Here is a 13996-nt window from a genome sequence, read left to right as displayed (position 1 = left end):
GAACAGCGGATGACACCACCGCCGTCGAGCAGCAGACATCAGGCTCGATTGACATCACGGGTGAAACAAACCCCACTCCTCCTCCAATCCAAAGGACAAGGAAGAAGTACATAGGCTCCAAAAGGGCAAAAAGTACTGAGGGGAGCCAAAAGCAGAAACGCAGAAGAAGTATGTCCATTCTGTTCTTTCTTGATAATGCACATGTCTTTGCTTATAACTGTTATATTTGTTCGTAATGCTAATTTGTTTATGTTAGTGATTTTAACAGAGCCTGATGATAGCCAAAGAAAGGCTACTGAAGGCGGTGAGCAGAGGTCGGAGGAGAACCTTGAGAGTGAAGGAGATAAAACCCTAAAAACTCCTGACCAAAACTTTGCTCGATTTGAGGAATCTGAATTCCATGAAGAGAGGCCGGAAGACAATGCCTCCTTTCATTCTCCTCCGCCTAATACCACTAACCCTGCTATCACCTCATTCAATGTTCAAGAGCCGTCCCTTCTTGCTCATGTTAGCACAATGAAAGCGTTTATTGAGAGTCCTGCCACTAAGGATAAAGAATTTTCAACTCTTCTTCAGGCATGAATGATAAAAACCTCCTGCATGTATATGCTTGCAATTTATTTATGTGAGTTGCTTGAAATTAACCATAAAATTTTTCTTCTACAGGGTTATGCTATCCCTGAGCTAAAACACCATTTCACCACTCTCCGCTCTGAGCAGCTCAGGGAATCAACTGCTGTAGCTCATGTATTGTGGATCAACCATCTGGATTTTGTGCTGCAACTACAGAAGCAACAGGAGTCCATACTTGCCTGTGCCCGTACTGAGATTGCTCAAGGTGCAAATGCTCGCAAAAGAGCAATTGATGCTGAACCTGCCTTGACTGATGCTCAGAATACATTGAAGGCTAGAGAAGCTGAGCTGAAAAGTGCTCAGGATGCCGCTGTTGCTCTGCAAGAGGAGAAGGACAGGTTGGTGGATGCTGAAAAGAAAAAGTTTGAGGAGGAGTAGGTGAAAGTGAGTGAGCTAGAGAAGGAGTTGAGTGCGGAGAGGGAAAAATCTGCTGATCTTCTCCGTAGGGCGGAGAAGGGTGAGAGTAACTTTGTTGAGCTTAAGAAGGGGATACCGGGTGTGATAGCGAAGGTGCTTGGATCCAATCTTGTGGGGAATCCCTACAATGATTATGTTGAAGCTGTTCGCACCCACTTCATTTCTGATGTTACCAACAAAATTACCAAACGCCTAGCTCCAAACCAAACTCTTCCTGCTGGTATTGCTAATCTGATGCTTCCTGGAACTCTGGAGAAGGTCAATGAAGCAAAGGACAAGTTGGTTAACCTGAAGATAGACGTGTATGATGAAGTATGCAGTAGGGAGGAGTCATCTGCTCAGGATGTGCTTAGTGTGGAATTTTCATAAATTTGTAACTATTTGATGAACAATCATTTGTAATAAACTTTGACAATTTGGATGCCATAAATATATACTATTGTAGTGATTATGCTTGTTTGTATGCTTGCACCAAATACTTTGATGCTTGTTGTTTATGACCGATTTGCTATGCACTAAGCATACAATAAATTCTCTATGTTCAATTGTATATTGTATATCCGAGCAAAGCATTTTGAAAAGTGCTTAAGGTAATTCGTTTTTGGATGTCTTGCATTGTTAACTTCAGTTGAATGAGCAACATATCAAAAATTCACTTTGCAAACATTATGCCTTCAAATATTCAGTAGGACACTCGTAGTCTGTTATATGCTTTTCGTCATCAAATTGATGAGGAATAGTTATGAAGTGTTTTTGAAGAGTGATTATAAAATAATCTTTCCACCATACGCCTTCCGTCATAAAGTTTATGAGGAAAACTTTTTTTGAAATATTGTGTGAAGATTAGTTATGAGTTAGTGACCTGTCCGTCATACGCCTTCCGTCATAAAATATATGAGGAAGAATTGTGTGATTGATAATGCCAAAATTATACATATTTGTTGTCGTTATTTCGATCCGATTTTGTATTATTTTGTATGTAATTGTTGTACTTGTGTATTGTAATAAGTTAAAATGTGTATATAATCCATTGCGAGTATTGAAGCGAATATTTATGGAAAATATTGCTGATTTTAGAAGATTATGCGCACCTGCACCGTTTTGGCCATAACTCGGTCATACGAACTCGAAAAAGGGTAAATCTGGAGCCCAGACGTCCGTAACTCAGAGCTCTACAACATCATATTGGAAAATTACCAATAAACAGTACCCGATGCGGCACATCTGCTATAGATGCGGCGCATCTGAGGCCAAAATAGTCCCGACAGCTTTAAATGCGGCGCATCTGTGCCAGATGCGGCGCATCTGAGCCAGATGCGGCGTATCTAACTCAGATGCGGTGCATCTGAGGTCCTGCCGACAGTTCTGGGTCCTAAAACGAGCTGAAAACCACTAAAAATAAAGGGATGCGGCGCATCACCTTTAGATGCGGCGCATCACTTTTAGATGCGGCGCATCTGATGCATTTCTGGCCATTTTACCTAACTTTTGAGCCTATTTAAGAAGAGATTTGGTTACACATTTGAGACACCACAATATAGATCAGTAGTAGTCCGAGAAGGGGGGTTTCCCCAGCCATTCTAAAGGGTTCTTCACCCTTTTGAGCATCAAGATTGAAGAAAGGATCATACGCTACGATAGGTACTCTCGGTTTCATTTATTTTAGTGATAAGATTATGAATTCCTATTGTTTCGATTGTATCGTTGTAACTTTCATTATTATGATTGGCTAAAGCCTTGTGTGTTTACTTTAATGTAAGATTTATGGTTTGGGATTGTTTTATCTTTTAATGTTATTTAAGTTACTATGATGTTTGATTGATTAAATTACCATGTCCAACCAAAAGAACCATAGTTATGCTAGTTTCGTACTTTCCTTCAATTACATAGATTGTTAACTACATGTGACACTAGGAACACAATCTATGCTTCAATACTTTTAGTAATCTAGACGGGTAAACATATACTTAATTGACGACTTTGCTATATGTTTAGATCGGTAATTGAATAATTACTAGAACTACATAGTCATGAATTTACCTCAAGTAATTGTTGTAATTTAGGTTTTACGTGAGTTTAATCGGGTTAGGTCTAATTAATCTAATCAATCTAAATCAATTATGTTCTTCCATAGATCAATTGTTGTAAGTATCCATTTACTCTAGTTCAATTATACAAGTTATGAATTGGTTTATGTGAGTTTATCAATGTTCATGGCTAGTACTTCAACACCTAGTGATTTAGACATCTACATGTGAGTGTAGGATGGTAATTGAATGGTAACTAGATTTTACAATACTGTAGTTTATTTAGAGTGATCTTAATAAACTAGGTTTTATGTGAATTCAACCAAGGAAGAGTCTTATTGATTAAACATAGGTAAAGAAGAACTAATGACAAGGTTTATGTGAATTTACTAATTTATAGTTTTCGATTTATAGATATTGTGAGATTGATATGAACCATTTGCTTTTAACTACAAAATAACGGGTTTAAGTATAAAAGAACAATCCTTATCATTTATCAAGCATTGAAGTAAACACCGCCTTCTCATCCTTGTTACTTATCTCATTTTATTTCCCGTTTCTTACTTAACAATTCTACAATTAAAACTCCCCTTTTTCTTATAATAATTAACTATTTTTGAAGTCCTTAAAACAAACTTCTCCCTGTGGATCGAACTGGTCAATTTACTTGCTAGTTACTACATGATCGGGTTTTAGTTGCCTGTATTATGTGTTAATTATTAAGCATATTGTCTACATTTTAAAGGTTAAGTCTTAACACATCAACTTTTTGGCGCCGCTGCCGGGGAGCGGTTTTGTTTAAAAGATTTTAATAGACTTTTAGTTATTCGATCCTTTCGTGAGAAGTTATTTTCACGAAAGTTACCTGCTTTATTTTTGTTTTTTGTTTGTTTTGTTTTTCTTTTGTGGTGTGATTGCAGCTAGGTTACAGGTATAATTTGGCTGGGTATGATTATATGATTTCGAGAGCCATGTATGATGTCCAACAATCAGGTGAATCATCGGTTTTTATGGGTATGAATGATGATTGGAATATGGGTTCTTGGGAAGCTAGGGTGGAACCAAGAGATGTTTGTGAGACTTATGGAGGTTACTATATGCCCGAGGAGTGTGATGATAGTCTTATGTATCATTATACCCCTATGGACTAACCATGGGATTATTATGAAAATGGTAACTCATCCTGGGATTCATCTCAACAACACTTTTAAATTCAAGAAGGAGAGGAGAGTCAGTTGAATTTAGAAGATGTAATTTTAGACTTCATGAGAAACGAGACTGAACGGATCCAAAATTTGCAAGAAACACTAGCGGGCCAACAAGAATCCATTGAGCGTTTACAGAGGACCATGAGCTGTCTACTCTAGCAAATTGAAGAAAGGGAGCCGGACACTTTTTCGGCTAATTCACTAGCTGATTTGAGGGGTAATACGCAGATACCTGAGGTAGAAAGTGTTGAGCGTACCATTATTATACCACCTACCACCCCAGTTATGTCCACGTTTGCAATGCTTTATCCAGGAATTGATGAAGGGGAATTGCGGGCGATAGGTTGGTATTCATGGGATAGTGACGATGATGACGTTTTAACTACTGAGGTCGAAGAAATGGATTCATCAAAGATCATCGACGATGAGGAGTCTAATATAGTAGAACCATTTGAGGAGTCATCTTCTCATGTGGAATTTGTATATCCTCACGAGGTTAGCACTTGGAATATATTAAAAGATGATCCATTTGGACATGATCCACCTGAAAGAATAAAATTTTTGCTGCAAGCCGCACTTAGGAGAGAGTCATGTGTTGACTCTCGGGTTAGGTATTCCTTTTTCAAGAAATTGAAAAAGGAATTATATGATATATTGTATACCACCCGAGGGGTTAATGACTGGCTCACGTTACTTATTCGTGGAACTTTTTCCACTGATTTTACATGTCGTCCGATAAGTGTGGGGAAGAATGACCCCATTAGGTGTTAAAAGAAGGGGTAAAGTTTGGTGCACAACTCATTAATAAATATGCACCATATAAAATGAGTATTGTGCTATGTGCTGCAATTTTCAAAGACTGGCATGAAGTTCAGCAAAATACTTGCATGATGATTGGTTTGTGATAGCGTTTAAGGAATGGATGATGTTCTTATAGTGACAGCCAATTCAGCGCCATCATCCTGTGATCTTCGGCCTAAAGCCTAGAAAGTATTAAATCTCTTTCATACTATTTGCCCTCTTGAATTTACAATTTTTCTGATTTCATGTAATGAGGGCATTACATGATCTTAAGTGTGGGGAAGGAGTGAATTCTTTCGGGTTTTACATAAACATGGTTTAAAATGGCTTAAAATGTGGGTTTTACAACAAACAAAATTATGGTTTAAAATGGCTTAAAATGTGAAAATTTTTAACTTTATAAATTCATTTGCATGAATTTATTTTGTATAAAAGACTCAAGAAATAGCCAACTAAGGAAATGATCAACACGCTATATCACATACTTCGCACAAGGATTCTATAGTACTTTGTTGAATCGGAAATCAAATCCAATACTCATTGAATTAAGGAAGTCAAGTCTTCCAAAATTACGCACTTGCTAACTTATGTTAGAAGATGTAGTCCAGAACAGCTGTAGGTTGATGAAAAATCTTGAAAAGTCATCTCTATCATCGGCTGTAAATCCACCTCACCTCAGCATCAAACAGGGTTTTTGGTGGTCAGACTTATCCTAACCATGAGATGGATCTGTCTCGTACAATGGGGGGCACATTGCAAATTAGCTTTTAAGACTAATGAATCTAATCTGCACATGGATGATCTCCCTAAAGATCAACTGCATCTATGTTGACCGCGGTCAACATACATATGCCATAACAAATTGAGGTGTGCAAACTCATGGTTCACTGATGATATTTGGACACGATATAGTTTCTTCTAAAACTTATGCTATTTTATGAACTATATTGTGTAAAACCATTTTTAGGACATCCGGTTTCAAGTTCCATGATACTTCAATCATGGGGGCGAGTAGTGTAGTGACCCGAACTTTTCCATGTTTATATATATTAATTGAGATTGATATTTACATGATTAAATGTTTCCAACATGTTAAGCAATCAAACTTGTTAAGACTTGATTAATTTAAATATGTTTCATATAGACAATTGACCACCCAAGTTGACCGGTGATTCACGAACGTTAAAACTTGTAAAAACTATATGATGACATATATATGGATATATATATAGTTAACATGATACTATGATAAGTAAACATATCATTAAGTATATTAACAATGAACTACATATGTAAAAACAAGACTACTAACTTAATGATTTTTAAACGAGACATATATGTAACGATTATCGTTGTAAAGACATTTAATGTATATATATCATATTAAGATATATTCATACATGATAATATCATGATAATATAATAATTTAAAATCTCATTTGATATTATAAACATTGGGTTAACAACATTTAACAAGATCGTTAACCTAAAGGTTTCAAAACAACACTTACATGTAACGACTAACGATGACTTAATGACTCAGTTAAAATGTATATACATGTAGTGTTTTAATATGTATTTATACACTTTTGAAAGACTTCAATACACTTATCAAAATATTTCTACTTAACAAAAATGCTTACAATTACATCCTCGTTCAGTTTCACCAACAATTCTACTCGTATGCACCCGTATTCGTACTCGTACAATACACAGCTTTTAGATGTATGTACTATTGGTATATACACTCCAATGATCAGCTCTTAGCAGCCCATGTGAGTCACCTAACACATGTGGGAACCATTATTTGGCAACTAGCATGAAATATCTCATAAAATTACAAAAATATGAGTAATCATTCATGACTTATTTACATGAAAACAAAATTACATATCCTTTATATCTAATCCATACACCAACGACCAAAAACACCTAAAAACACTTTCATTCTTCAATTTTCTTCATCTAATTGATCTCTCTCAAGTTCTATCTTCAAGTTCTAAGTGTTCTTCATATATTCTACAAGTTCTAGTTATATAAAATCAAGAATACTTTCAAGTTTGCTAGCTCACTTCCAATCTTGTAAGGTGATCATCCAACCTCAAGAAATCTTTGTTTCTTAAAGTAGGTTATCATTCTAATACAAGGTAATAATCATATTCAAACTTTGGTTCAATTTCTATAACTATAACAATCTTATTTCAAGTGATGATCTTACTTGAACTTGTTTTCGTGTCATGATTCTGCTTCAAGAACTTCGAGCCATCCAAGGATTCGTTGAAGCTAGATCCATTTTTCACTTTTCCAGTAGGTTTATCCAAGGAACTTAAGGTAGTAATGATGTTCATAACATCATTCAATTCATACATATAAAGCTATCTTATTCGAAGGTTTAAACTTGTAATCACTAGAACATAGTTTAGTTAATTCTAAACTTGTTCGCAAACAAAAGTTAATCCTTCTAACTTGACTTTTAAAATCAACTAAACACATGTTCTATATCTATATGATATGCTAACTTAATGATTTAAAACCTGGAGACTAGAAAAACACCGTAAAACAGGATTTACGCCGTCGTAGTAACACCGCGGGCTGTTTTGGGTTAGTTAATTAAAAACTATGATAAACTTTGATTTAAAAGTTGTTATTCTGAGAAAATGATTTTTATTATGAACATGAAACTATATCCAAAAATTATGGTTAAATTCAAAGTGGAAGTATGTTTTCTAAAATGGTCATCTAGACGTCGTTCTTTCGACTGAAATGACTACCTTTACAAAAACGACTTGTAACTTATTTTTCCGACTATAAACCTATACTTTTTCTGTTTAGATTCATAAAATAGAGTTCAATATGAAACCATAGCAATTTGATTCACTCAAAACGGATTTAAAATGAAGAAGTTATGGGTAAAACAAGATTGGATAATTTTTCTCATTTTAGCTACGTGAAAATTTGTAACAAATCTATTCCAACCATAACTTAATCAACTTGTATTGTATATTATGTAATCTTGAGATACCATAGACACGTATACAATGTTTTGACCTATCATGTCGACACATCTATATATATTTCGGAACAACCATAGACACTCTATATGTGAATGTTGGAGTTAGCTATACAGGGTTGAGGTTGATTCCAAAATATATATAGTTTGAGTTGTGATCAATACTGAGATACGTATACACTGGGTCGTGGATTGATTCAAGATAATATTTATCGATTTATTTTTGTACATCTAACTGTGGACAACTAGTTGTAGGTTACTAACGAGGACAGCTGACTTAATAAACTTAAAACATCAAAATATATTAAAAGTGTTGTAAATATATTTTGAACATACTTTGATATATATGTATATATTGTTATAGGTTCGTGAATCAACCAGTGGCCAAGTCTTACTTCCCGACGAAGTAAAAATCTGTGAAAGTGAGTTATAGTCCCACTTTTAAAATCTAATATTTTTGGGATGAGAATACATGCAGGTTTTATAAATGATTTACAAAATAGACACAAGTACGTGAAACTACATTCTATGGTTGAATTATCGAAATCGAATATGCCCCTTTTTATTAAGTCTGGTAATCTAAGAATTAGGGAACAGACACCCTAATTGACGCGAATCCTAAAGATAGATCTATCGGGCCCAACAAGCCCCATCCAAAGTACCGGATGCTTTAGTACTTCGAAATTTATATCATATCCGAAGGGTGTCCCGGAATGATGGGGATATTCTTATATATGCATCTTGTTAATGTCGGTTACCAGGTGTTCACCATATGAATGATTTTTATCTCTATGTATGGGATGTGTATTGAAATATGAAATCTTGTGGTCTATTATTATGATTTGATATATATAGGTTAAACCTATAACTCACCAACATTTTTGTTGACGTTTTAAGCATGTTTATTCTCAGGTGATTATTAAGAGCTTCCGCTGTCGCATACTTAAATAAGGACGAGATTTGGAGTCCATGCTTGTATGATATTGTGTAAAAACTGCATTCAAGAAACTTATTTTGTTGTAACATATTTGTATTGTAAACCATTATGTAATGGTCGTGTGTAAACAGGATATTTTAGATTATCATTATTTGATAATCTACGTAAAGCTTTTTAAAACCTTTATCTATGAAATAAAGGTTATGGTTTGTTTTAAAAAATGAATGCAGTCTTTGAAAAAAACGTCTCATATAGAGGTCAAAACCTCGCAACGAAATCAATTAATATGGAACATTTTTAATCAATAAGAACGGGACATTTCAAGTAGCTTGCTAAACGTCGACTGAGGCTTCGGTTTTCAGTTACCCTCAACCGGACTTTGAGGTTAAAACTGGAAAACTTGTTAGTGTAAAAACTAACATGACTATTTTTCAAAATATCAAAGGTTTTTCGCAAAGGTCCTAATTTCCCTAAGGATCCAAATTTTTAAGATATGTGGGACTTTAAAACCACCTTTCGACTTTGGCGTGATTTCAATTCGCGTGTGTACTCTAAATGTGTGTGTATACTCAAAACGCGTGCTTGTGTTACATTGTGAAATAAATAAAAAGTGTGAGTGTGATTCGTGTGTGTTTTCAGAAATGTATGTGTTCATCGTAATATATTTTAGTTTTTGTAAGTCTTGCTTGAGGACAAGCAAGGTTTAAGTGTGGGGATTTGATAACGCCAAAATTATACATATTTGTTGTCATTATTTCGATCCGATTTTGTATCATTTTGTATGTAATTGTTGTACTTGTGTATTGTAATAAGTTAAAATGTGTGTATAATCCATTGCGAGTGTTGAAGCGAAGATTTATGGAAAATATTGCTGATTTTAGAAGATTATGCGCACCTGCACCGTTTTGGCCATAACTCGGTCATACGAACTCGAAAAAGGGTAAATTCAGAGCCCAGACGTTCGTAACTCAGAGATCTACAACATCATATTGGAAAATTACCAATAAACAGTACTAGATGCAGCACATCTGCTATAGATGAGGTGCATCTGAGGCCAAAATAGTCCCGACAGCTTTAAATGCGGCGCATCTGTGCCAGATGCGGCGTATCTGAGCCAGATGCGGCGCATCTAAGCCAGATGTGATGCATCTAACTCAGATACGGCGCATTTGAGTTCCTGCAGACAGTTCTGGGTCCTAAAACGAGCTGGAAACCACTAAAAATAAAGGGATGCGGCGCATCACCTTTAGATGCGGCGCATCTGATGCATTTCTGGCCATTTTACCTAACTTTTGAGCCTATTTAAGAAGAGCTTTGGTTACACATTTGAGACACCACAATATAGATCAGTAGTAGTCCGAGAAGGGGGTTTCCCCAGCCATTCTAAAGGGTTCTTCACCCTTTTGAGCATCAAGATTGAAGAAGGGATCATACGCTACGATAGGTACTCTCGATTTCATTTATTTTAGTGATAAGATTATGAATTCCTATTGTTTCGATTGTATCGTTGTAACCTTCATTATTATGATTGGCTAAAGCCTTGTGTGTTTACTTTAATGTAAGATTTATGGTTTGGGATTGTTTTATCTTTTAATGTGATTTAAGTTACTATGATGTTTGATTGATTAAATTACCATGTCCAACCAAAAGAACCATAGTTATGCTAGTTTCATACTTTCCTTCAATTACATAGATTGTTAACTACATGTGACACTAGGAGCACAATCTATGCTTCAATACTTTTAGTAATCTAGACGGGTAAACATATACTTAATTGACGACTTTGCTATATGTTTAGATCGGTAATTGAATAAGTACTAGAACTACATAGTCATGAATTTACCTCAAGTGATTGTTGTAATTTAGGTTTTACGTGAGTTTAATCGGGTTGGGTCTAATTAATCTAATCAATCTAAATCAATTTTGTTCTTCCATAGATCCATTGTTGTAAGTATCCATTTACTCTAGTTCAATTATACAAGTTATGAATTGGTTTATGTGAGTTTATCAATGTTCATGGCTAGTACTTCAACACCTAGTGATTTAGACATCTACATGTGAGTGTAGGATGGTAATTGAATGGTAACTAGATTTTACAATACTGTAGTTTATTTAGAGTGATCTTAATAAACTAGGTTTTATGTGAATTCAACCAAGGAAGAGTCTTATTGATTAAACATAGGTAAAGAAGAACTAATGACAAGGTTTATGTGAATTTACTAAGTATATAGTTCTCGGTTTATAGATATTGTGAGATTGATATGAACCATTTACTTTTAACTACAAAATAATGGGTTTAAGTATAAAAGGACAATCCTTATCATTTATCAAGCATTGAAGTAAACACCGCCTTCTCATCCTTGTTATTTATCTCATTTTATTTCCCGTTTGTTACTTAACAATTCTACAATTAAAACTCCCCTTTTTCTTATAATAATTAACTGTTTTTGAAGTCCTAAAAACAAACTTCTCCCTGTGGATCGAACTGGTCAATTTACTTGCTAGTTACTACATGATCGGGTTTTAGTTGCCTGTATTCTGTGTTAATTATTAAGCATATTGTCTACATTTTAAAGGTTACGTCTTAACACATCTGTGATATATTTGGCCTTCATAAAATATAATCTTCTTTCGTTCTGTGAAGTAAGTTTTTTATAATGTTTGTCATGACAAGTATCTGATTTTTGTATTTTGACTCGGTGCGTTCTAGTAAAACTTTAACGTTTTCTAGTCGATCCCTTGTGCCTTTGCTGGCCGGCACAAAAGCTTCCGCCATCGGAGGTATAAAAACACTCTCCTTCTGTAGGCAGGATATAAATGCAATGTTTTACATTTGTCACAGGCAGCACTTTGCATAAGAAAAATCTAAAATTTTATTGATCAGTACTGTGCAATACATAAATAATTGATGACGAATTTAGGTGGATCAAGCCTAATTAGTACATCATGAATGTTTAGTGTATGTAATTGAAAACATAGGCACTGTAAAGATGACCACAATGGTCTACAGTATATTGATAAATTTTGTTCTTCAGAAATGCTAACAAACTGCTCTTATTGAAATGAAAAATTTTGTTCTTGATAAAATGCTGGAATTTGTTTCTTCAAACGCCAAGCGCCTAGCATTGTCTGGCCTGAACACTTGGTTATGGTATAAAGAACTCCTGAACCTCATCCTCCCTGAACAACCGATTACGCCTCCTCTGATTCATATTGCCTTCCGGTAAGTTTGCAAATGTGGATCGTTCCCTTGTTGGTGCCATATACTGTGAGTGTATGGCGGCTACCCCGTTCGGAGTTGGGAATCTGATCTCTGCATGAGCCATTGATGTTATCGCTCCAAATTTAGCTAACGCTGCCCGTCCAAAAAGGACATTAAATCGAGAGTTGCATCCAGAATAGTGAAATCGATTGTTTCGGTTCTCAATAGTGGAAATGTTCTCAAAATGACCTCCAAACGAATTCGCCCCATGGCATTCACCGGTGCTCCCATCAAGCCTGAAACCTTCAAACTCGTCCGCCTAGCCCTATCCTGCACATGCTTTGAAAAAGTCTTCAAACAATGCCAATAAATGATATCAGCTTCACTACCAGTATCCGTATAGATATGGCTGATGAACTTGTTTGCAATTTCTGCTGAAATGACCACTGGCTGAACGGACAAGGCCCAATTTTGAATTGGTTGAAAAATGATTGGAGCATATCTCCAGCTATCAACATTGTTATTCGACTGCTCACTGCCCTCATAGTGACTACTAGTCAACCATACCATCTTGATTACAACATCTGGAGTTGGCTCACGCTCCGTGATCCGATCTCCGTACTGGTTTCTGTTATCTCTTCCGCCATGCTCTTCCCTTCTTCTGTTATCACCTCGACGACCTCTTCCACCATCATTCTTCTGCCATCCAAATTTCCTGCGAGGATCATTTCTCCTATATTGTTTTCCTGGCAACAAGTGGTTTAACTCTCCTACTTTGATCTTTGCGATGATTTCTCTCATCATAGATTTGCAATTATCTGTATCATGACCCCATGCCTCATGAAAGTCACACCATAGTTCACTTTTTGGACCCTCTCTTTCCTCCATGGGTGCTGGAGGATTGAAAGTAGTCCGGATTGGCTCAGTGAAAAGAATCTCTTTTGGAGTTTTAGTCAGTGCCATTATCAACGGATGTCTCTCTATTGGCCTTTTGTTGTGATGAAAATCATTGGGATGATTGTTGCCTCTCCATCCACCATTGGAATTGTTATTCCTCCTCTGATTTCTGTCAAAGTACCGCCCTCCGTTGTGCGGTTTGCTACTGCCGCTTCCATCAAACTTGCTTAGTCCTCGCTCACCAGCTCGAACATGTTTTTGTGTAACTTCCAATGCATGATGCAGAGTTTTTGGCAAGTCATACCTTAATGTATGAACAAGTGCACTAAACCTTCGCTGATCCAGACAAAAAATGAAATCGGACACTAGCTGCGATTCTAGACAATCAGGTATCTTTTGTGCTTCAAGCGTGTATCGCTTCATGAAATTACTCAAGGACTCATTATGATGCATCGTTATCTCATGTGCATCAAGGTGTGTCAAAGTGCAGCTACGAAGATTTTGATATTGCATAACAAACTTTGCACGAAGATCCAAATAACTTGTAATACTCCTTGACGGTAAGCTTGCAAACCATTCCCTTGCCATTTTCTGCAACACCATTGGAAACATATGACAAGCTACCTCGTCATCCCAATGTTGTAACCTCATTGCACCCTCAAACATGGTAAGAAAATCTTCAGGATCCGTTGTACCATCATAAACTCCAATTTTCGGTATGCCAAGATTTCTAGGAAACGGATAGTTAGCAATTCGATCAATAAAACATTGAGTAGATTCTGCCATAGCCGGTGGCTTTGTAGCTTGCTCTCCAGTAATTAGTGCGAAAAAATTATCCACAGCCACAGCACGGACGCCGGGCTG

The sequence above is a fragment of the Rutidosis leptorrhynchoides genome, chromosome 7, assembly GCF_046630445.1.
Source record: "Rutidosis leptorrhynchoides isolate AG116_Rl617_1_P2 chromosome 7, CSIRO_AGI_Rlap_v1, whole genome shotgun sequence".
Taxonomy (NCBI): domain Eukaryota; kingdom Viridiplantae; phylum Streptophyta; class Magnoliopsida; order Asterales; family Asteraceae; genus Rutidosis; species Rutidosis leptorrhynchoides.
The sequence above is the reverse complement of the archived record's forward strand: the minus strand, read 5'-3'. Positions refer to the sequence as shown.